This window comes from Lacerta agilis, chromosome Z (assembly GCF_009819535.1).
Source record: "Lacerta agilis isolate rLacAgi1 chromosome Z, rLacAgi1.pri, whole genome shotgun sequence".
Lineage (NCBI taxonomy): Eukaryota > Metazoa > Chordata > Lepidosauria > Squamata > Lacertidae > Lacerta > Lacerta agilis.
In genome coordinates, this window is record NC_046331.1 from 44183533 (window position 1) to 44207391 (window position 23859).

Genomic DNA, 23859 nt, shown 5'->3' on the forward strand with positions numbered 1-23859 from the left:
ATTAAGAATTTAAGGCAAAAGTCTTTTGAATTTGCAAATAAGCCACATCGACTTTTGGTGTGGTAGTTGAAGAAGAGACAAAAGGAAAAATAATAATAGAAAAAATAATAGAAGACAGGAAAACAACAGAAGATGTGAAAGAAATTAAAACAAAATTCATGAATTCTTATAGTAAATTATATGAAGCAATAAAAGGGAATCATGAGGAAATTGAGGAATATTTAATACAGAATAAACTTCTAAAAATAGGAGAAAATGAAACAACTAAATCAGCCAATCACAACTTTGGAGGTACACCAAGCAATCACGAAAGCAAAAGCAGGGAAAGCACCTGGGACAGATGGCTTGATGGAAACATATTATAAAAAATTAGAGGAAATTCTAATAACACCAATGAAATCAGTAATGAATAGAATCCTAAAACAGGGAGTAATACCAGGATCATGGGAAGAAGCCTTTGTTGTATTGATACCCAAACAAGGACAAGATCCACTGTTAAATAGTGACTATAAAATCTTTGCCGATATACTAGCCAATTGATTAAAAAAGATATTAAATGAAATCATACACAAAGACCAAGCTGGTTTCCTACCAGGCAGATACATACATAATAATATGAGGAATGTAATAGATTTAATAGAATACTTGGAAGAAAGATTAGATAAAAATGTTGCCCTGATAAAGATAGATGCAGAAAAGGCATTTGACCAGGTGTCTTGGGACTTCATGAAAAAGGTCATAAGAGAAATGAAACTGGGAGAAGATTATATTAAAGTGATTGAAGCAATATACAGAAACAAAAAGCTAAAATCATCCTTAACAAGAAGATAACAAGAATTTAGCATAGAAAAGGGAACAAGGTAAGGCTGCCCCTTATCGACATTATTATTTATTATGGTATTGGAATTATTAAAGAATGCCTTGAGAAACGATAAGAAAATAAAAGGTATCTCAATAGGGGGAAAAGAACATAAGATCAAAGCATTTGTGGACGACCTAACTTTGACTATTGAAAATCCTGAAGAAAGTGTGCCACAGATAATTGGAAGAATACTGGAAGAATTGGAAGAATACTTTGCCAAAGTAGTCGGATTCAAGTTAAATAAAAATAAGACTAATATGTTAGTAAAAAAACATGACTAAGCAGGTTGGATGGTGTCTTGTACACCTCCTTCCAGCAACTCCTGCAGCCAAGCTTGTATTGCTCTGCTTTTCTTTGGACCACATCAGTGAGGCTGAGAGGGGGGTCGTTGTCTGGGCAGCCAAGAATCTCCATATACACTGCCCAGGCTTGTTCCCTGAAGCAGTCACTTCAGTGCTGCTAACTTAGCAAAAACAGCATGGGAGGCAGCAGTTATGAGTTACTAGTCTCTGCAGCCACAGCAAGTGCTGTGATTCTCCAGTGGTTTGACTTTGCTCCTGAAGGCACACTCCATTATCTCTCAAGGCAGTTGGATGCCAACAACAGGAAGATTTTGGGCATCACATGACAAGGCAGAGTCTCAACCAAAGACAAGTCCATATTCCCAGCATGTTTGCATGTCTATCTCAGTGATATCTATGCTGGCTTAGTTGGGTTCACAAAATGGAAGATGGCAGGATCCCCAAGGACGTGCTCAATAGGGAGCTGGCTACAGGCCCGAGGCCTGTTGGCAGACCAGCTCGGCATTAGAAAGATGTCTGCAAATGAGACATGAAGCTGGTAACAAAAACTGTGTCATGTGGGAATCCTTTGCAGATGATGACAATGCTTGGAAACAGATAGGTTGTACATCCACAGCACTGACCAGAGGAGGAATTACCACTGCAAGGAGTTCAGAGAGAAGAAATGACATGCGGCACCTGCAGCAGCAAACTGGATGCCTTCATCTGCCCCAGCTGCAACAAAACATGTCTCTCCTGTATCAGTCTCTATAGCCATAGCAGGAGCTATAACTCTCCCACGGTTTGACTTTACCCCCAAAGGCAAACTCTTCCATTGACAGATGGATACCAACTTCTTCCCCAACACTTGACATTCCCTTCCTGCTCTCCTTTCCTTTTCAAGAGCAGGGCTGGTCCAGTCTTCAGTTACACCATTCTTGTCCAAGTAGGAAGACTATGCTTCCAAGCAAGTGCTCCTACAGAAGGGGACTGCTGGGTTTTTTTTTGTGCCAACACAGATGGCAGCACACATGGTGACAGGAACCAAATCCAACCCTCAGACTCTCCCTCCACCTCCACCTCAATCAGCTTTGTCAATTGGCCAGCTGCCTCTTTGGTTACCCCGGGAAGCTTAGGAGGTGGAGTAGGAACTGCCCCTCTCTTATAGAAGCACCTGGCAACAGTGACATGGGACCTTCTTCTCCATCACTACCAGAATTCCCAGCCTCAGATTCCTCCTCCTCCACCTCTGACAGGTCATGCCATTCACACCCCATGGTGGGTGGCAACTTAATGATCCTTTATTCCCAAGTCAGAGTGGCAATTACAACAGTGTTCACATTCAAATCATCTAATTAAGCTGGCAAATGAGTAATTATGTTAATTTGTGTATGCAGATAATATCAACACCACCTCAGTCTTCTAAAGCAAACTGGGCTCATAAGATATCATCTGAGCTCTCCCTTTTGCTGATAGTTCACGTGAAGAAGACAGTGATAAATGAATCAGGGGCGCGGAGAGGAATGGGAGAGCTGAGATTTCTTTCAAGATAGCCATGGGGTGTCCTTCATCAGTGCAGTTACACCTTTACAGTTCCCACCTCCCAATTCTGGCTATTTATGCTTTGTGTTTTCATATTCGCTGCTGCAGCTTTGGTGTACGGGCTTGTGGCAGTTATCATCCTTCGGGGATGTCATCAAGGAGCCAGTGATCAGCTGCGATTGCTGTTTATGAGTGCTGAAGCGGAGCTGTGTATAAATGAGGTGCCATCATCACTACAAGGTAACACCATAAATAAGGATGTTAAGAACCTTGGCATTTTTCAAAACAAACAGCTCACGAAATGAGCACTGTGCATCCAGGAATCCTCTTGTTGAAGGTGTAATGAAGGGGACTCCTCTTTGTCTTTCCTCCCTCCCTCTTAGGAGACAAGGCAGGTTGATTGCCGCTCCCTCCTCCAATCTATTTCTTTTCCTATATAAAAGAGAAAGTGGTGAACTAGTATGTCTAAAGCATCAACAACTACATGCTAAGCTATTTGAAATGAAATAAAAACATAGCAACCGGTGCAACATCAGAAAGCTGCTAACGGCCCCTTCACTGTGTGGTAATTTTGCTCTCTACAGATGACAAATCTAAGCGTGATTTCTATGTAGCAGAAACAAAATCTGACAGTTAAGGGTTGTTGGGTTTTTTGGCCATAGTTTCCACTGGAACAACTGCCATGATGGGATGTGTGTAAACTCCACTTCATATGAGCACACAGGACATTTAATTTTCAAGGATGTTGGAAGGATGAGTCTTCAGGCACACAGCAAACATACTTACTAAACAAAATGTAATCAAGCACCACAGAAAACAAGATTAACGAGGTTAATAGCATAAAAATGTTATAAAATGCTACCTGTAGCATTACAAACCTAAATTATTGACTATTGATGCAGAGCTGAGGAACCCTAATTAAAACACAATTACCTGGTTCAGAAAGGCCAAAACTGGGCAGCAAACAAAAGGTGATATAAAATGAGAGGGTTGTGAGATGATTAAAGGAAGGAATATTTATACATTTTTTTTCATTTGAAGGATATTCTCTCCCTAACCCTTTTCAGTGATTGACAGAAGATGGCATTCCACAAAATACCCAACTTCATGATTTGATCATTCGTATGCTAAAAGTACATATGTTGCAACTTCTGCAATAATTTTGATTAAGCATACTTTACTATCATCAAAACAAAATAAATTTAGCAACAGCTTCAGATACAAACAACTGCTGCTGTTGTTGTTTTTTTAAAGTGTATCTGGGTTGGTTACATAGACCTAAATTATGCAAAAAGTGTATTTGGCTCACATTCAAGCATACTAAGAGTATCAATGTTAAAAACAGCATTCACTGGGAATGCAACCTGTTTATGTAATCTGTGAAGGCAAGTTGATTAAGTGAGGCCAATTCAAGGCTTTCTTGTTACACCACGAGACATAAGCATATTGTTACAAGATGAGAAAGAGCGATATGCTAGTCAGGTATGCAGATCTGGCTCTTCTCTGAAGGATGGTAGTAAAACAGAGAGATGCCTTTTATTCCCAACTTTAACAAGTTTAATTGTTTTCCATTGTGGTAAGGAAGATCAGCTGTAGGCCCTGTTCTAATGTTTCTGGAACTATCCAAAGTGGATGCAGAAATGAGTGCAGAAGTGAAAATATTTGCCACAACTGCCCCTTATTTAGTCACTTCCATTTTACTTAAGTCATGAAACAAGGACTTCTTAACTCAAGGAGTAATTTGTCACATATGCTGCGCTAAGCAGGAAGCAACATGAGGTATGAAAGGAGGAAGTTTCAAATGAAGGGCACAAGAGTAGGGTTGCCATATTTCAAAAATTAGTAACACCCTGAAAGTTGTTGAACTTTGAGAATGCAATGAACTGCCAAGGGCATGCTAACTATAAGGATTTAATTTACTAAAACTGGAAATGCTTAAATGTGTTACTGTGTGTTTAATTCTGGAATGTTCCCCAGTAACTCTCGTGTGATTGGTTAACTCTGGTCACATGGGAGGCATCTTATTGTATTCTCCATTGCATTGCTTTGTGTGAGTGACTTGACTGTAATGGCTGCACCTTCGTGAACATTGAAGAAGAGACCGTGTTAGATCTCTCTCTCTCTCTCTCTCTCTCTCTCTCTCTCTCTCTCTCTCTCTCTCTCTCTCTCTCTCTCTCTCTCTCTCTCTCTCTCTCTCTCTCTCTCTCTCTCTCTCTCTCTCTCTCTCTGCAACAGAGGAGAGGAGTGCTAGTGTTTCTGTGGGAATGTATGTGACAGAAAGAAGTGCAGAAATTGATGTTCTTCCAAAGAAGCAGGAAGGAGAAATCTGCTGGATGGAGAAAGTGGAAACATCTCAGAAAGATCTGTGTGGCCTGGCTGGGTCAGGGACAGAAGGCGGAGTGCAAAGACTGGAAAGAGAGAAAGACACATTTATTTGAATGTTTAAGGAAGAAACTGTTACAGGTAGGTAGCCGTGTTGGTCTGCCATAGTCAAAACAAAAAAAAATTAAAAAAATTCCTTCCAGTAGCACCTTAGAGACCAGCTAAGTTTGTTCTTGAGCTTACGTGTGCTTTCGTGAGCTTTGGTGAAGAAGTGTGCATGCACACGAAAGCTCATACCAAGAACAAACAGTTGGTCTCTAAGGTGCTACTGGAAGGAATTTTTGATTTTACTTTGTTTTGACTAAGGAAGAAGCTGTAATCCTCAACTAAGGAAAAACTAAGCCCATGCTTGGATTAACATGTGAATGTAAATACTTTGCATATATCCTTCTTTAGCTATATGCTTTGCATGTAAAAGGTTTTGAATATTTTAACATTTTAATTTCAAGAAAAGAGTCAGAATTGCACATGATTTGGCTTCCCAGCTGCAATTCAGCTCCTCTGCCAACAGGGCATTCTCAAGATACTCCAGCAAAAGTGAGTGAGCAAAGCATGGCAGTTGCAGAATAAAGAGCCAATGCGGAAGCAGCTTGGGTTCCCCAACCCTAACTCCCCTTCATGTTTTCAGCTTACAGAACAGGCCTTTCCTTAGTGCAGAATTTGGCTTGTATTATGGCAGCTTTTAATGAAGAGCAGAAAGTCCCACATGTTTCTGCTCTCTTTAAATTTCACTTAAAGGGGGTGAGTTGGGAGGAAGTTAAGACAGTAGTGCAGCCCACTTTTCACCAGGAGGCAGTAAACATTGCCTGTGGGAACTATTTTTAAGATCTGTGTGGGTGAGCCGAGAGGCTGCGATGCAAAGATGGACAAGAGCAGAGAATTAAATTTGCTTTTGGTAAAAACCAGACTGCCGGAACAGATGCGAGGAGACAAACGATTCTGTCAGCATCTTGTTTTCTGGGGATCACCTTGAGAGAGGGTTTCTTTTTTGTTTATGCTGTAGCAGTAAATATTGGCTTGTTGCACTTCCTTCCTGGCTGCTTTTTATGTTTATCTTTGGGATGTTTTTCTAAACTGTAATTCTTGGAATTAGAAGCAACTGTTCTCGAAAGATGGAAGCACCTTAACAAAATGTGAAGTCTCCTCTCTGAGGCTGTGCAAGAACATAAGAAGAGCCTAGTGGATCAGGCCAGTGGCCCATTTGGTCCAGCATGCTGTTCTCGCAGTGGCCAACTAGATGCCTCTGGGAAACACATACGCAGGATAACCCATCTCCTGAGGTTTCCAGCCACTGCTATTCATATTCTGCTTTTGACTGGAAGCAGAGCATAGCCATCATGGCTAGTGGCTGTTGGGAACCCTCTTCTCAACGAATTTGTCTATTCCTCTCTTAAAGACATTGGTGGTTGGCATTGCCTCATGTGGGAGTGAGTTCCATAGTTCAACTTTGAGCAGTGTGAATAAATTATTATTACAAAAATCTGTCTTGAATCTTCCAACATTCGGCTTCACTGGATGGCCATGAGTTCTAGTGTTATGAGACAGGGATAATGGTGCCTTCTTACATTTTTGCTTCCAATGTCCCCTTGGGCCCAGTCATATATAGTGTCAGGTGTAGGGCATCACTCAGCCAAAATAACTGCACGGGTCAAATGGGCTGGCATGTTGGGCTTAATTACACCCACTGGCTGGAGAGTCCCTGCTCCTATTATGGGGCCACTTGTGTATATGGTATTTTGCTGGCCAGTATAAGCAGAAATGGCCAGTTTCTTCCCCATAGTGGTTGCCAAAATTAAAGTTCAACCATGGTGGGAGACAACAAGAAGAAACCAAGCCTTAAGTGTCATTGGTCCAGTTCTGGAGATTCAGCTGGCGCCTTCTGTACCAATTTTCAAATGCCTGCTGAAAACTTTGTTTTGGCTGCATTGGGATGCATATGCAGGCAGTTGAGAGTCCACCTCCTGCAATGGTTTGTTGATGCATGTCTTTAACTTTTTTTGGCTTTTAACTAATTTTAATTTTTAATGCCTTTTGTCTTTTTATTGTTGCAAACCACTGTGATATGTTTTGTGATTTAGTGGTATATAAATACTTTTATAACAAACAGAAAAGGGCTGGGAACTAAACTGACCAGGTAAAAGGTAAAGGTAAAGGAACCCCTGACAGTTAAGTCCAGTCGCAGACGAGTCTGGGGTTGTGGCGCTCATCTCGCGTTAATGGCCAAGGGAGCCGGCATACAGCTTCCGGGTCATGTGGCCAGCATGACTAAGCCGCTTCTGGAAAAACCAGAGCAGCACACAGAAACGCCGTTTACCTTCCCGCCGGAGCGGTACCTATTTACCTACTTGCACTTTGATGTGCTTTCAAATTGCTAAGTTGGCAGGAGCAGGGACTAAGCAACGGGAACTCACCCCGTTGTGGGGATTTGAACCGCTGACCTTCCAATTGGCAAGCCCTAGGCTCAGTGGTTTAGACCACAGCGCCATCCACGTCCCTATAACCAACCAGGTACATGTCTCCAACTCTTCAGCCAATCCTGTGCATGTTTACTCAGGAGTAAAAAAATACCTTCTTCAGATAAAGTAAATGTGCACTGTGAGACTGCAGTTCCTTTTGAGTAGACAAAAGTACATGTCTGCTCAAAAGTAAGACCAACTTGAGTTCAATACGACTTACCTCTAGGTATGTGGATATAAAATTGTAGTCTCAGTCTCTTCCCCTTCCCCCCTTTCTCAAACAAGTACTCTCAAATTTTCCTTGTGGCAGTGAAATCTGAGAACTCCCTCAGGCCGGGGCTATGTAGGCAGACATGACACCCACTTAAAAATGCAAAGGGGCAAAATCCTGACCTGCCTTCAATGACGTCAGTGACGGCTTGTCATCCTCTTCAACTGGAACATTCCAAATTTACCCAAAGCATCTCCCATCTGCTCCTCTTTGGAGTCTTTCATTTTCTCTCGAACTCTTTGCTAACAGGTCATTGTTTCTTATGCATATTTTTAGCAAGAGCAGTTTTCTGAATCGTGTGTGTGTGTGTGTGTGTGTGTGTGTGTGTGAAATTACACAGAGAGAAGGAATCTCAGCGTTTAAGGCACATGTCTGAGTGCTGTGAAATAAATAATTACTGAACAAGTATAGCTAAAATGCAATCTACTGAGTGACAAAGATGCGCCTGGTACAGCTAGATAACAGGCAATATGATATGAACGTGTCAGTTCAGGTTTTTCTCTGCTGGATCCCTGGAGTAATGACTCTGTGTGTCAGTGAGAGTGAGAGGCATCACATTCCTCATCCGGTACAAGAACAACCTAACAGGATCTCAGTCAACGAGGGATGGAAGAGGACTGGTGGCTGCTGGGCTCCCAACTCCCTCATCCCTGACTGTTGGCCTTGCTGGCTGTGGCTGATGAGAGATGGAGTCCAAGAATATTTGGAAGGCCATAGATGTTACCTTTCACTGGACTAAACCAAGGACCAAAGTGCACATTTACATCCTGTGCAGCATATGTGTATATTTGAATGGTGGTTGGTTTACCAGATGCTTTGCAGTACAACGAGGACCTGCCTGACCATGAGGTGGACTGAAGCAGCTGCTTCAGGCAGCAGACTTCTACAGGGTGGCACCCCATGGGAGCCCTCCTCATCCCTAGTGCCGCTGGAGGAGAAGCGGCATGGGTGGGTTCTGGCAAGATCTCATGAGATTTTGCGAAAAGCTGCTGCTGCTGTGCAACGTCAGTAAGTGAGGCTTGGCGGGGGGGGGCAGTTGGGCACGAGGCGGGGGGGGGGAACAGGAGGGATGGCATCTTCCTGTTTCACCTCAGGCAGCGAAACAAGCAGGGCTGCTTTATCTACAGTTCCCACCTGTGCCAGAGAGCATGACCATTTTGAACTGTTTTAGAGTTTCAGTCATCTGGAAAATGTGACTGAAGCAAGGATTGCCCACGAGATGGTATCAGACTGCAACACGTATCAGCCTCAACCATTGGTTTGAAGAACCAGGAACTGTCACCCACTCCTTTATGAGAACCAGACCTTTCAGTAGCCCGCATGTGTCCTTGTGAGCCTCAGAAGCAAAATGCCTGTTAGGCTGTGAGGGAAAGCACATATCTACCAGTATATCTAAATGATGAAGCACATATCTATATCTAAATGACTAGATGACCGTTGGGGTCCCTTCCATGTCTACAGTTCTGTGATCTCCTCCTCGCTTAGTTGCAAGCAGTGTCTTGATAGCATCTGGAGATAATAAAGATGCATTCTTGAAATAGAACTTTATCACATGTTGAATAAAACCTTCCCATTTTGTTTGCAGAAAGAACAACTTGGATCACAAATCCCTTTTAATTGTCAAGAAATGTATAAAACCTAAGACACCCTGTGCATTAACCCAGCCTTGCCCAACTTGCTGCCCTCCTGATGTTTTGGACTGCAAAACAAGAATCATAGACTTCTGGAGTTGGAAGGAGTTGAACAGCAATCTCAGCTCAAGCATCCATGAGAGATGGCCACCCAACCTCTGCTTAAAAACCTCCAAGAAAGGAGAGTCCACAACCTCCCAAGGGAGACCGTTCCATTGTCTGGAGGGCACAGAATTTGGAAATGCTACTTTAAGCCCATGAAAATGGCAATAAGGAGAAGGGCCACAACTTTGTGGTACTTACATAATCAATCATAGAATATGTTATTGTAATTATTGTGTATTTCAATGAAATAATTTTGGATGTTTATATTTTAATATTGTGATGGAATTGCTTTAGTGTATATTTTAATTATGGATTTTTTATATTTTAATGCTCGTGTGATAGGTTTGCAAACTACTTAGAAGCCTATTTTGGCATTATTTGGCATATAAATAAACAAATACAATAATGATAAATAGCTGACATACCTTGGGTTACGTCCGCTTTGGGTTACGTATTTTCGGGTTACCTACTCCAGTAACCCGGAAGTGTTTTTTGGCGTGTGTGTGATCCGCACATGTGGAGAAACGTTTTGTGCGGTCTGTGCATGCACAGAAGCGTTTGTGCATGCGCAAAAGCGATTTTCAGGTTACGAATGGCAACCTGGAACCAATGAAGTACGTAACCCGAGGTGCCACTGTATAAGAAGAGACTTCTGGGTCAGGCCAGTGGTCCATCTAGTTCACCATCCTGTTCTTACAGTGACCAGCTGGATTCCCATTGTGGGAAGCCCACAAGTAGTACCTGAGAGCAACAGCACTCTCCTTTCCTGCAGGATGGCACTACTCTGGATATAACCATATGCACTTTGGACTTCAGAAAGTAATCCGTTTTAAAGCTATGGTTTTATTTAATGCTGATTTATTTCTTTTATTGCATTTCCAAAGGTCACACTAAGTTGAAATGAATGCAATTTAAACTTCAGATTGCTTTATGGTGTTTCCATAAATAGAAGCTCCAGACTTCATTGGGTTTCTATTGATCTCATCATTCCCATGAAGATTGCATTACGCATTTGCTTTAAAATAAACCCTTCCCCTTCCCCTCCCCCACCCTCCCTTCAAAAATACAGTTCCTATTAAACTCCCCAACCCCCTAATTAGCAGTTTTTCTGGAGTGTGACCAGTGCGGTGTAGTGGTTAAGAGCGGTAGACTTGTAATCTAGTGAACCAGGTTCATGTCTCCCCTCCTCCACATGCAGCTGCTGGGTGACCTTGGGCTAGTCACACTTCTCTGAAGTCTCTCAGCCCCACTCACCTCACAGAATGTTTTTTGACGGGGAGGAAGGGAAAGGAGAACGTGAGCCGCTTTGAGACTCCTTCGGGTAGTGAAAAGCGGGATATCAAATCCAAACTCCTCCTCCTCCTCCTCTTCAAAGCAAACAGCTTATTTTTGACACATTCTATAATTGCAGCTGTATTTTTCACCTAGAGGGTGGCCTTTTCATGAAGACAATACTGGAAAAGAGAATGAGAGTTAAAGGTATGTGACTTTTCATATAAAAAAAAACTTGAATAATGTTAACAATTTCTTTGTCTTATCCTTGTACAGGATTCAGAATTGTGGCAGCAACAATTTGAGTTGCTTCTGAACCACCAGAACATCAGGTTTTTAATGAAACTGAAAAACGAGTACATTTGGAGTGCCTCTTGCATCCCTCATGCTCCATTAAACACCACATGTATTTCTTCCTCATTAGACCACCTTTGTCAATGATCCATCCAAGAGAGACAGAACCCTACTTTGTAACCACAGCATCTAGAGAATTCTCCGTGTCCCTCAATTTCAAAATTTGCTGAACAGCTTTTTAAACTGTTGCTACAGCTTCTTCCCCCATCAAAACCAGACAATTCTGTGAAGATGCTCAGAATTTGCTGCTTTGGAAGATACTTGAGTGCCACTTTGCCAGAAGAGATGGATCTATTCTGGTGTAATAGCACTTAATACTGGCATATCAGCAGGGCACCTGTGACCTGCTGTAAGGACAGGACTGCTCTGCCTCAGATCTTGACCACTTATCCAAAGACCCACCACCAAATCATACAACAGCATGATAGATAAAATGGGACAGAACCTGCAATGTAACTAAAACTAATAGCACAATCCATTACCTTTTCCAGCATCTTTTAATAGTTACATGTCTCTCTGAGAACCTGCATGCTTGTGAACTGTGCACATGTCCCTTAAACATGCTTGTGAGAGGGCAAATCTTTTATGTCGGTTCAGCTTTGCACCTTCCTGGGCATGTGTCTATGTGGGGTTAAGGATCCAGGAATTGACACCAATAACTAGCTGAATTGAATGCTGAAGCACCAGATTTATTGAAGTGGGAAGGGGAAATCCAATTACACACTGTACTATCTGGTACAATATTGAAAGACACATACCCACTTGTGTCTTTCAGTCAATACCCTACTGCACTTACTAGAGAAGAGAGAAAGGCTACGTTCACACCATTCTTTTAAAGCAGCATGATGCCCCTCTGAACAGTCACAGCTTTCAGGGAGCTGTAGTTCATTAAGGGTGGTTAGAGTTGTTAGGAAATCCTCTATTCCCCTCACAGAGCTACAATTAAGTGTGTGTTGATGCTAGTAGCCCTAGGGATCTGGGCCAAGAATTCTTCATCTTCAAGGGCACCACTGGGGATCCGCCCAAGAACATAGTATCTTGGCACAGAGATACCACTGTAATCCTAGTACTTCTGGAATGGGAAGGATTTCGATGTTGCACTTGTGGGTCCAGGCATTGTGCTCCTCAGTCCCCAAACCCGCAGACAACTAAAGGACCACAAAGACTGGTTTGGATTGAAACAGGCCACAACTTTATTGAATACAGATGAAAAAGGTTTGGCTTGGGCATGGGGCAATCAAAAAAACTTCCAGCCCACCCACCGGAAATGATGCGTAGGTCAAACTAGGCAGGGGGTTCCTAAGAATTGCATCAAATAGAGTGACTCCTGCAGGGACTGCCATCTGGGGGAGTACCCTCAGCCCTGGCCCTGTCTGGGCATGTGGACATGACCACTCCCCCTGGATCCCTTTAACGGGATACACCAGCATTTGGAGGGGCAGGTGGAGACCACAACCTCCCCTTCATCCAAGACAACAGATTGCCCCAATGCCCAACCCAGTTATGACAATTGCTATGGGATAGGCAAAACCACCGGGTCAGAGGCCAGGGGCGTAGCAAGGGGGGCGGGTGGGCCGCCCCGGTTTCCATAATGGAGGGGGCGACAAATTATCAAGGAACAATTTTTTTTGGGAAAAAATTTTTTTTTGAAATTTTTTTTTAATGCCTGCTCCGAAGGTCTTATCTTACTATACTAGGGATTATATATATCTATATATGAAATTTCATGCATATCGGTTAATATCTTGACCCTCCTCCACCAAAATAGCTGTTCACTTGGCTGTTTTCTTATGTCATGAAGGCTGAAATTTCAGTTCAGAGAACACTTACTGTTCCCAACCCTAACCCTGTGGAAAGCCATCTAATTAGAATTTAATTTGATTTTGAGATGTTTTCAGGAGGTAATTTAATTATTGTTTGATTTTATACCAATGTTATGTATCTGATGTTAGCCACCCTGAACCCGACTTCGGCCGGGTAGGGTGGGATATAAATAAAAGTTTTTTAATTATTACTACTTGTTATTATTCCTTTGTAAGAAAATATGAAATAACTTAAAACATTTTTGCGGGGGGGGGATCAATGGGGGGGTTGACAAGAAATTTTTCGCACCGGGTACCACCTGACATTCCTATGCCTTGGGGGGGGGGGTTGTCAATTTTTTTTTTGCCCCTGGGTACCAATTTACCTTGCTATGCCCCTGTCAGAGGCAGTTGGCCCGGTGGACAAATTCCTACCTGGCCCCACAAAACGGCGACACTGCAGCTACAGTGAAGTCCTTAACCATCAACTTGAACCAAGGGAGGATGGGTGGGGAACCCAACGAGGTAGGCCCCCTGGTGCGGGCTGTCTAAATAGCCAGGGAGTGGGCCCGAGGGAAGCCTTCCTGCTCGGTTGGGTCTCCCCCCCCCCCGGCCCAGCCTGTGTCCTAGCCTGCATCCCCATTTGCCAATCTGGGATGCAGGCAAGGATCTGACTTCTGATAGGCGGTGTGGGCTTACGCTCCCGCCCCCTATCTGGAAGGGACACCAATGCTGTGATTCCCTTGTCAGGGCCTTGGAGGAGCGTTTGCCATCCCGCAACGCTGCTGCACTGAAAGGGTGAGTGGATTTCCTGCAACATAACTTTTCATTATACATTTTTATCACAGCTCCACCCCTTCCCCTCCCCTAAATTCCAACATAACCAAGAGCCAAGACTGTCTGAGTGGGGTGCAAATTATCCTCATACATGTGCAATGTCTTTATAGTCCTCCACCTGATTCAGGAGAACTGCTGTGATGCTAGCTGTTGCCTGGATTCTTGTCTTGAAAGTACTAGTGATGCAGTGCTTTGAGAGCACATGCACACTTGTATGGGTTGAATGTGAGCATTTCTAAGAGCAGCTGGACTCCCAATGGTTCTGTTACTGGGCACAAACTTGCGTGGCAAGTTCCTGACCCCCCCCCCATGAGGTTGAATAAAGACACTTGATAACAGTATTTTAGGTTAATGGACTGAAAAAGGCCACAACTTTATTGGTTACAGATTGTGAGCAGTATTGGCTTAGGCATTGGACCTAACAGACTATATCTGACTCCCGCCTGTCTGCACAGAGTCCGGGAAGGGTTAACCACCAGTAGGGGGAGTCCTGCTGATGCACATCAACTAGGAGCTCCCCTGGGGCCACCGATAGGCATTGTGCCTTAGGCCCTAGCCTCCCCAGGCTTCAGACAGGGCCACGCCCCCGGAATCCTTTAACGGAATATCCTTCAATGTGCAGGGGAGGTGATGGCACTACCTCCCTGCCTCTCTTCTCCAGCAATATTCCAATGCCTAACTGCCACCCGAGCCAAAAGGCTCACCGCCAATACGCTCACACCTGCAACCAATTCCTAATGCCATCTATTATATCAGCCAGCCAGGAGATGCATCACCCTTTGGAATAGGCAGCTACAATGACCCCCATGAAGACCTGGAACCCATCTAACCAGTTCTCAAAAGTCTTGTCCACCCGAGGAGCCCTGTACCTGCACCTACCTTGACCCCGCTTCTTCTCACCTTTCCCTGAAATCTTGACTGGCGGGACTGTTGATTAGTTCAGTTATCAAGGTTCATTATTATTCCACAAAATGTATACTTCTTTAAAAGTTACTGTAAATCTCATGACCTAGTTTTGCAGATGTGAGGGAGTACAGCAGGTGTTGTTAATTGAGCTGTAAATGTAGTATATAAGGAGCGTTGTGTACTCTTCTCTGTACCCTGGTGGGTGGGTCACTGGATGGGTCATGGTTTGTGGGATTTTGTAATCTTAGTGTAACTTCTTTTTTCTATAATTAAAAACCATTTTTAATATGTGTAGTTTCCTCAGCATATCTTCTGCGCAGCAGTTGCTCCGCTGAATTTTCATAACAGGGACCAGGGAGAAGATGTCAACGTAATCCCCATTCAATATCTCCGCTCTTTTCCTTGGGGAAAGATGATTCCCAATATGACATCCGTGGAGACATATGTGGAAGATTTTACATCCTCCACCAATGCTCCTCCCTTCCACTCAAGTGACCCATTAAATGTTTTGCGATGAGAGTTTTCCCTCCTCTCATGAGCCCAAAGGGGCAATCCAGATAATTCCTCCCCAATACCCCTCCAGGGGGCGCCACTATCATACTCAGAGGAAGAAGTACCTGAATCCTCTTCCGTATCAGAAGGCTTCTTTCTTTTGCTTTTCCTGGATGAACGCTTCTTCGATTTTCTCTTCTTTTCCTGACCTTCTGCGCTCCCAGGATGTTGTTCAGGATCCACCAGTTGCTCCTGCACCTCGTCTTCCGATGTCGATTCTGAGCCTGCTTCCATGAATAGGGCCTGAGGAGGCAGCTGTGAATCCTGGAGAATACTAGGAAACTCTGGGGAAGATGGAGAAGCCAAAGGGTTAGACTTGGAAGAGAGAGCCCTACTACCTGTGGGTCGAGGGTTCGTTGTGCGAGGATGTGACACAACCACGTGCGGGGGCGCAGAGAGGAATTGTTGCCCAACTGAGAATCACTAAACAAGGAGGCAGGGGAGCACGGAAGCTCCTCACTGCTAGATGCAGTATCTGGAATGCAATCAGGAATATCCTCGGGGGGGGGGCGCCTCTGGCTTAAACTGCTGAAACAAATTTTTGAAAGCCGAGAAAAATTGAGACAAGGCTTTAGGGTTGCACAAAGCACCAGGCCTATTTGACCTTTCTCGAACCCAAGACCTGCTAGAACTAGGACGTTTTTAGGGAGGGGCAGAGGATGGTGCCTGTTGCTTCCCCTAGGAAGCCATGTTAACTGTGCTCAACAATACCACTTAGTTCACTCATGGAACTAAAGACCACAGAGTACAGTGGTGCCTCGCAAGACGAAATTAATTCGTTCTGTGAGTCGTTTCGTTTTGTGATAATTTCGTCTTGCGAAGCATGGTTTCCCATAGGAATGCATTGAAATTTAATTAATGTGTTCCTATGGGCATAAAAAGTCGGGGCTGCTGCCTGTTGCCGGCAGCAGCAGCAGCAGTGACTCCCAGCTTCGCCCTGCTTTTCCCCTTAGGCAGCGGGGCGGGAAAGAGGCCGCCGCGTCCTGACCAGGAAGGGGGAGCCGGAGGGAGGGAGGGAAGGGTGGCGGAGCTGTGCCCTGCTTCTCCCGCCTCAGCTGCTGCCGCTCTCCTCGCAGCGCTGCCACAAAAGACTCCCTCCGAGAGCCGCGGTGAAGACGAGGAGGAGGAGCCGCTCTGTTTCAGGTTCCCGCCGCCACGCTTCTTCTTACATTGGTACCGCGCAAGATGAATGCAAGACGAATGTTTTCATTTTGCGAGTCACGGCCATAGAAAAATTCGTCTTGCGAGTCACCTAAAAAATTGAAAAACCCTTTCGTATAGTCAGTTTTGTGTTGTGTGAGGCATTCGTTTTGTGAGGTACCACTGTAATATATTCCAATGAATTAGTCAGTCTTCTGTTCATTAACCTGCCCTTCATTGATTACCACAATCACACGTGGTTTATTTAGAAGATTAACATACATCAATAATTCAAATGCAATCAAAATAAAACTTACTGGTACACTCATAACACATTAATTCATAAAAATTCAATATACAGTGGTACCTCGGGTTACAGATGATTCAGGTTACAGACTCTGCTAACCCAGAAATAGTACCTTGGGTTAAGAACTTTACCTCAGGATGAGAAAAGAAATTGTGCGCCAGCGGCATGGCAGCAGCAGGAATCCCCATTAGCTAACGTGGTACCTCAGGTTAAGAATGGACCCCCGGAATGAATTAAGTTCTTAACCCGAAGTACCACTGTACATAGGGAAGAACTACATCCAATGCATTCAATAGAAGTGGAATGAATTAATCCTTCAACGGAGCCAAGAAAGGGTCTTTCAAACTAATTAGGCATTTGAAGTGCTTCTTAGAGACATCCTCTCAGGTCCTACACTTTACCTCTCAACCATCTATCACATTCCAAGGAACTCGTTCATTGACCCCTTTTGAAAATATAATATACACTGCTGACCCATTGGGCAAAGGGCATAATCTCTTTAATTTACAGTTCATTAGCCAACTTTTCTTGCAAACCTTTACAGCAGACACTGGTGGGAGACAGATCTGAACAACACTATCAATGAGGCTTCCTGGAATAAAGTTTGAGGAACGTTCCCTTTCGGGCTCTCATCAGTTAGGAGCCAGAGAGAATATGCCGAAAATACTTTATAGATGGTGTATGCACCCTGTGCTACTTAATAAAAAGAATCATTAGAATTGAAGAATTGGAAGGCACCCAAGGGTCATCTAGTCCAACCCCCTGCAGTGCAGGAATCTCAACTAAAGCATCCATGACAGATGGCCATCCAACCTCTGCTTTTAAAAACCCCAATGAAGACTCTCTCAACAACTTACTGGAGAAACTGTAAAAAATGCACCTTCATTCTTCCATATGTGGTGGACCTGCCCACGGTAGGTTTGTTTTGGGGGGAACGTCTTTAGTGAAATAAGCACTATAACCAAACAACCAATGAATCTCAATCCCAAAATTGCTTTGCTGTCAATATTTGAGGGGGAAACTAAGGATTTATCCTTGAAAAAACTCATTCTACAATTAATAAGAACTGCCCACTTTACTACTGCCAGGAAATGGAAATTTTTAAATGCAGACCTGTATGACATGTGGCTAAAACAAACGTGGGACTTGGCATTAATGGACAAATTGACTGGAAAACTATGAGAATGAATAATAACTAAACAAAGAGACAATTTTCAGAAAATGTGGTTTGACTTTATTCCATATGCGTACACAAAGGAACATGGCTACTGGTTGCCAGCAACACAAGGCAGACTGTGAACAGATACCTTTGTTTAGCTCCTTTTTAAAAAGAGTGATCTCATAACTGTAATTTCTTAACGTCTCATGTGTGAATCTGTTCTGTATAATATCTGCAAAATATGCTTGAAGAGTTTAAAAAGAAGTTCATTAGAGTCCCCAGATCACTGAAAATGGGTTAGATACCTTATGCCTTTAAAGCTCTGATTGAAGTTTGCCGCACCAGTCCATACAGAAGAGATCAAATTATTTGTTAAAGGTGATTGCAAGAAGGACTCTTAAATAATAAGAAAATGAATGCAGGGAGACCCAGAGTGTTTTAGTCAATAGTTCAAGTTCAATGATAATAATCAGTTAATAATTGAATTCAAAGGCTGACCTGGACCTTCCCAACCAACTTTAATCAAAGCCCCGCACCAGAGGCTGTGTTCATCTAATTGACTGCAATTGAGTTAACATACTCAATTACATGGCTTGCTTTTCTGTCCTGCTGCAAGGACAGATACTAAAAGTGCCCTTAGTGGTTGTCCTTCACAGCTTTCCAGACTGTTCACCATAGTCTTGTAAGGAAAGAAGCAGAAGCTTCAAGGAAGGGGAAAAGCTCCATGGTAGAGCATCTGCCTTGCATACTGAAGGTCTTAGATTCAATCCCTGGTCTCTCAAGGTAGGGCTGGGAGCATTCCTTGTCTGAAACCTTGGAGAGGTTGCTGCTGTCAGAATCGGGGGGCCAAAAGGCCAGCTGGCTCAGCCCCAGCTGGAGCGTCTCCCTTCAGCCTTGCTGCTGCGGAGATCCCTCAACTTCTGCTCTGGCATGATCAGTGACTCAAGCTTGCAGACTTGAGCAGTGTAAACTGCGCAACAGAAGAGGCTTGAGGCTGTAGACACATACTAAACTATGCATTTATTATACATAAATCAGGACAAAGAAAACATGGCATCCCTCCTTGCCGTCTTCTCGGAGAGAGACTAAAAACAAAAGCGGAAGTTCCGCTCACACCAGCAATCTGTGCTGGAATGTAAACAGACATGTGACATGCAACAATCCCATGTCTGCAGCAAAGGGTGGAATGGAATTCCCAACAGCTGCTCCCAATCAGTGCAGACAAGACTGAGCTTGGATGTGCCAAAGCTCTGACTCAGTATAAAGGCTCATCCACACTTATCTTCTGCCCTGCACTTTTAAGGCACAGGGCTGCACTTTATTTGCTCCAATTTAGTCATAAAGAGTGGGTTTTCATGGGGAAAGTGTCAAGTCTATTAAAAAAAAAGTGTTTGGACATGGCACTTTAAAGCTCTGACATGTGCCTAGAAATGCAGCACAAAAGGAAGTATGGATGAGCCCCAAGGCAGCTTCCTTTGTCACTGAGCTTCCTCCTAAGTAGCGTGTGTGGAAACTGGGTCCCCTTTTCTTCTAAAGCCTGAAGGGTTGGTTGGAATCTGTTCACTGAGATGGAATCTGCTCCAGTTGTCAAATGACACACCATCCCTTGTGATGCTTCATGCTTTGGCCACTGACTGTGACCTTGTAAGGGAGGAGTGGAAGGTTCATCATGGGTGGTGTGACAGGAGAGGTGGCCTCCTCCCCTTCCAATCCCTGAAAGACATTAATCCACAATTGTGTGGTTCAGTGAGATTGAACTGTAGGGAAGGATTTTGCTGCCACACACCCTGCTCTTTTCCAAGCATTTCTGATCTTGATGCTGCTTGTTCCTGAATTCTAATCATATACTTTCGTTTGCTTACTAATATGTAAAACAAGCACCAGACTCCACAGCCTGTGGGCTCTCCAGCACAACTGATGGAGCAGCTTTTATCGCCTTGCAAAAATTGAGGTGGATATTTTGAGACTTGATTTCCGTGCTGAAGACACAATAAAAAGCAACGATGCTCTGGAGCCCAACAGCTGGTTATGACTCCCTACAACCCCCCATTCATGATCTTCATACCATTGTCTTTCTCACGGCAAGGCAATAAAAAGTTTCTGATCAATCTACTTTATACGCTGAAGAGGAAATGTTTTACCAATCAGGCTGTTTTCAGACATAAGCAAAGCAATCTGTTCTATTTTAGAGTCTGGCAGTGCTTAATTCCTTCTGGCTTTGGCAACTGGAATCCTGTGTTTTTTTCTGGAGAGGTAAATGAACACATGCCAATCTCAACAGAAGATCTCAAGGTGTTTGCTCTCTTCTTGATTTCCCCTGGCCAACCCACCTGCCAACTCTCTCTTAGGCCAATGCAGATTCCAGTTCTCTGAACAGACACCAAATCACACATTATATTGTTTTGCTATCTAAAGTGTCTCCTCAGAGTTGCAGGAATCATATCTAGTGTGTGTTTAATGAGGTTCCTTGCAATTAATAGTGCAGGCGCAGCCCCCTCGTTAGCTTCCATTTACTACCAATTAAAAAGTTAATAGATCTAGTATTTCTTTTCAGCACTCCCAGTAAATGGGCAACCTGTTTCTATTTTAGTACGAAGCATTAAATCCACCATGTATCCAGGCATGCATTTGGGTCTTGTTGCTATTTCGGCTTGTCATAGCCACCGTAAAGTTCAGAACTAGTCCTGTGGGGCCCAGCCTCTGGTCTCTTACAGTATAATACTGTTCAAGTGGGCTTAGTCTGCATGTTGCCTGAATCCCTTCTAATTCCAGGGTTCCTGGATCCATCAAGCATTAAAATCTAATGGAGGATTTCATTGTTGACCTCTTCAGGCAAGGGTAAGATAAGCTGCCTTAAGTACATAGTGTAACAAAGGAGGTTGTTCTGTGCCAGAGGATAAATAGGGGTGGGCCCCCTTCTCCCCTGGCTGGAGCTATGTGTGAGAGTTGGGTTAGAAGTAGGCAGAAGCCAGAGAGTGAGAGCCATGTCTAATTTCTTCTTGATTCCAAGGCTGTTGCAATGGGAGACACAAGATGTTCTGGGGCGTTTATGCTGTGAGCCCCTCACCGTAGGCTCAAGTTGTATAGATGTGTAAATAAACCATATATCATAAAGACACCACTGTCTCTACTGTCCCAAATTCCAAGAAAACTGAACCCTGAGTAAGCACCTTGAACCCATGGAATCTTGCAGTGCTGGGAAATTGGGATGTTTTTTATTTTTAGTAATCTGTTGGGTGTGTGGAGCCCAGAGGCAGTGGTGGGACTGAAACAAATGGTTGGCAGAGTTAAAGCCAAACGTGGACAGGGCCATCCTTCTCCCTTACTCTCTGCTTCTCTCCCTCTCCCCTTTATCTTTCTGTCACCCCATTTCTTCCTGATTTCCCCTGCTTGCAACCCACATGAAGCTAACCTACTCCTGGTCTAGTCTATACATGCAGGAAAATCAGGCAGTAGAAAGCAGAAGTGATATAATGGACCACACCTGGATTTTTGAGTGAGTGTTGTGGGCACCCCCACTTTTCTCCCCCCCGACACCTGTCTTGGGGCTGTTCTGCCCATCCACAATCAACCATGCTGCCTCCCAGGGTCACTCTTTAATCTGTGATGCTTTTCTTTAAAATCTAGTTGGAGAATCCTACTCTAGTTTTACCTTACCTGTGAATCCTGGAAAGTTCCTGAAAAGCTCAGCACCAAGGCAGAGATGTGTGTAACCCAACTAAGCTTGAAGTATTGAGCTAATTAAAGAGAAATGTTTTCGACCTCCCAAAAAAGGAGTTTTGATAAGAACAGCAGGTTGCGTGTCGAGACCCCGCAACCACCCCCTCAAAGATGAATAAAGACACCAGGACACAGAATATATGGTTAATGTTATAAGAACAGCAGGTTACTTAATCCTGTGAGGAGAAGTGTGAATCACTTGCTTGCTTTGCGGGAAGAGGATTATTACTTTAAATGGTAGATAAATGTGAGCTGTGCTATTATGGCTCTGGATCATTTTCCCTCTTGGGTGGTCAAGCAGAGGGGAAAGGAGAAAGAACATGATGGTTCTGTATCATGACTATGGATGATGGATGACATATGCCTATTGGATCACTTAAAGCTGTGGAACCCACAGTTTTACAAGGGCCCAGGCATTTCCTTGGGTGTTGCAGTACATGTGCCCTGAGACTCCTAGACTTTTGTCATATAGCCCTGTAGAAAGGGTTTCTTCCGAAGAGGACCATGAAGAATACTGCAAAGGAACAAGTGGCACTGGGGAGTGGGGGGCAGGAGGGAGACAGTGAAGCCCAGCCTGTCTTCCAGCATTGGTGATCCCCCTCCACTTCCTACAAAGGCCAAAACTAAGAGATGGAGGCTGAACCATCTCAAGAATCCCAGAGAGTGTCTGCTTACCAAGTTGCACCACAGTGCAGTGGCTAAATGCCGCTGCCCTCAGAAAGAAAGGACTGTTTGTGAGGAGGGCTGCTCTTCATGAATAGACCAAAACCTTCAGTTGTGCAGAGGATGGGGCTCAGGAGGATCCTGGATGAAAGCCCTCAGTTTCAGCTGGAGAACTGTTGGAGCCACATGTGACTTGACCTATCCTGTATTGTGCTGCTCTGGACCCTGTTTGTTTGACCAACCCGGTATCTTTTTTCTGTAGATCAAGGGTGGGGAACATGTGGCCCTCCAGATGTTGCTGAACTACAACTCCCATCAGACCTAGCAAGCATGGCCAATTGCCAGGGGTGATGGGAGTTGTAGTTCTGCAACAGTTGGAGGGACAAAGGTTCCCCACCCCTGTGCTAGCCTCTGACCTTAGATTCTGACCAGACTTTGCTCTTTGGATTTTCCTGCAAACAGAACATGGACCAGTGTCATTGGTTTTCCTGGAACCAGGACACCTATTGACAACAAGGAGGTACATTCACTATAGTGTATGAGATTTCTGCTAAAAACTTTTCAGTTTTAGTAAGCCTCTCCAGGTGCACAATTCAGTTACATTTGCTTCAAACGTTTCATCGATTTTACCTTTATTTTTAATGAGAGTTCTATGTATGTCTGTTTTAAATCAGTTTGCCTATTTTAGTCATGTATTACATGTAATTGGACTTGTACACTAATTAAATACTTTACATTTTTTAGCAAGTGGCTTATAGGCTTATAAATTTCCTAAATAAATTATTTCCTTTGTCACAGTGCAGAAAGGACCCCTTTTTCTCCTGTGAGCAACTTCCCAAATCCACCACTGCTTGTGTCCATTTATGCCAAGCTGCCTAACTTGCAAAACACTTTGCAATCTCTTTTTTCACTCATTTGCACAGGAGCCGTGTCAAGCCAAGCTTGCTTTTTATTCCAACCAACTAAGTTTGTTCTTGGTATGAGCTTTCGTGTGCAGGCACACTTCTTCAGATACACTGAAACAGAAGTCACCAGACCCTTAAATATAGTGAGAGAGTGGGGAGGGGTATGACTCAGAAGGGTGGTGGGAATGAGTGATCAGCTGATAGGTGTGGAAAACCTGTTGACGACTGATAATGACTGCAATTGGTCTTGCAGGGAAAGGCAAGGGGTGAGATGGCTAAATATAGCTTTGTCATGTATAATGAGATAAGAATCCAATATCTTTGTTCAGACCAGGTTTCTCCATGGTTTTAAGTTTGGTAATTAGTTGCAATTCAGCCACTTCTCTTTCCAGTCTATATCTGAAATTCCTTTGTATTTTGTATTGCCATCAAGCAACTCAGAACAAGACAAGACAAAACAAAACAAATAACAGAAAAGAAGAAAAATCTACATAATATACATAACTTACAATCGGTTCCGCATCTTCACAAAAAATAAAAAATGACTTCCAATTAATCTCGCTGTATATAACTCTTTTTTCTACATTATCGCACATTTATTCAATTTTATTTTATTCTTTTTTATTCTCTTAATTTACTCTATCTTGATTTTCCATCGGGTTCAGTCTAGATCTGCCATAAGGAAACTACCTACGCCATTATTTACCAAATA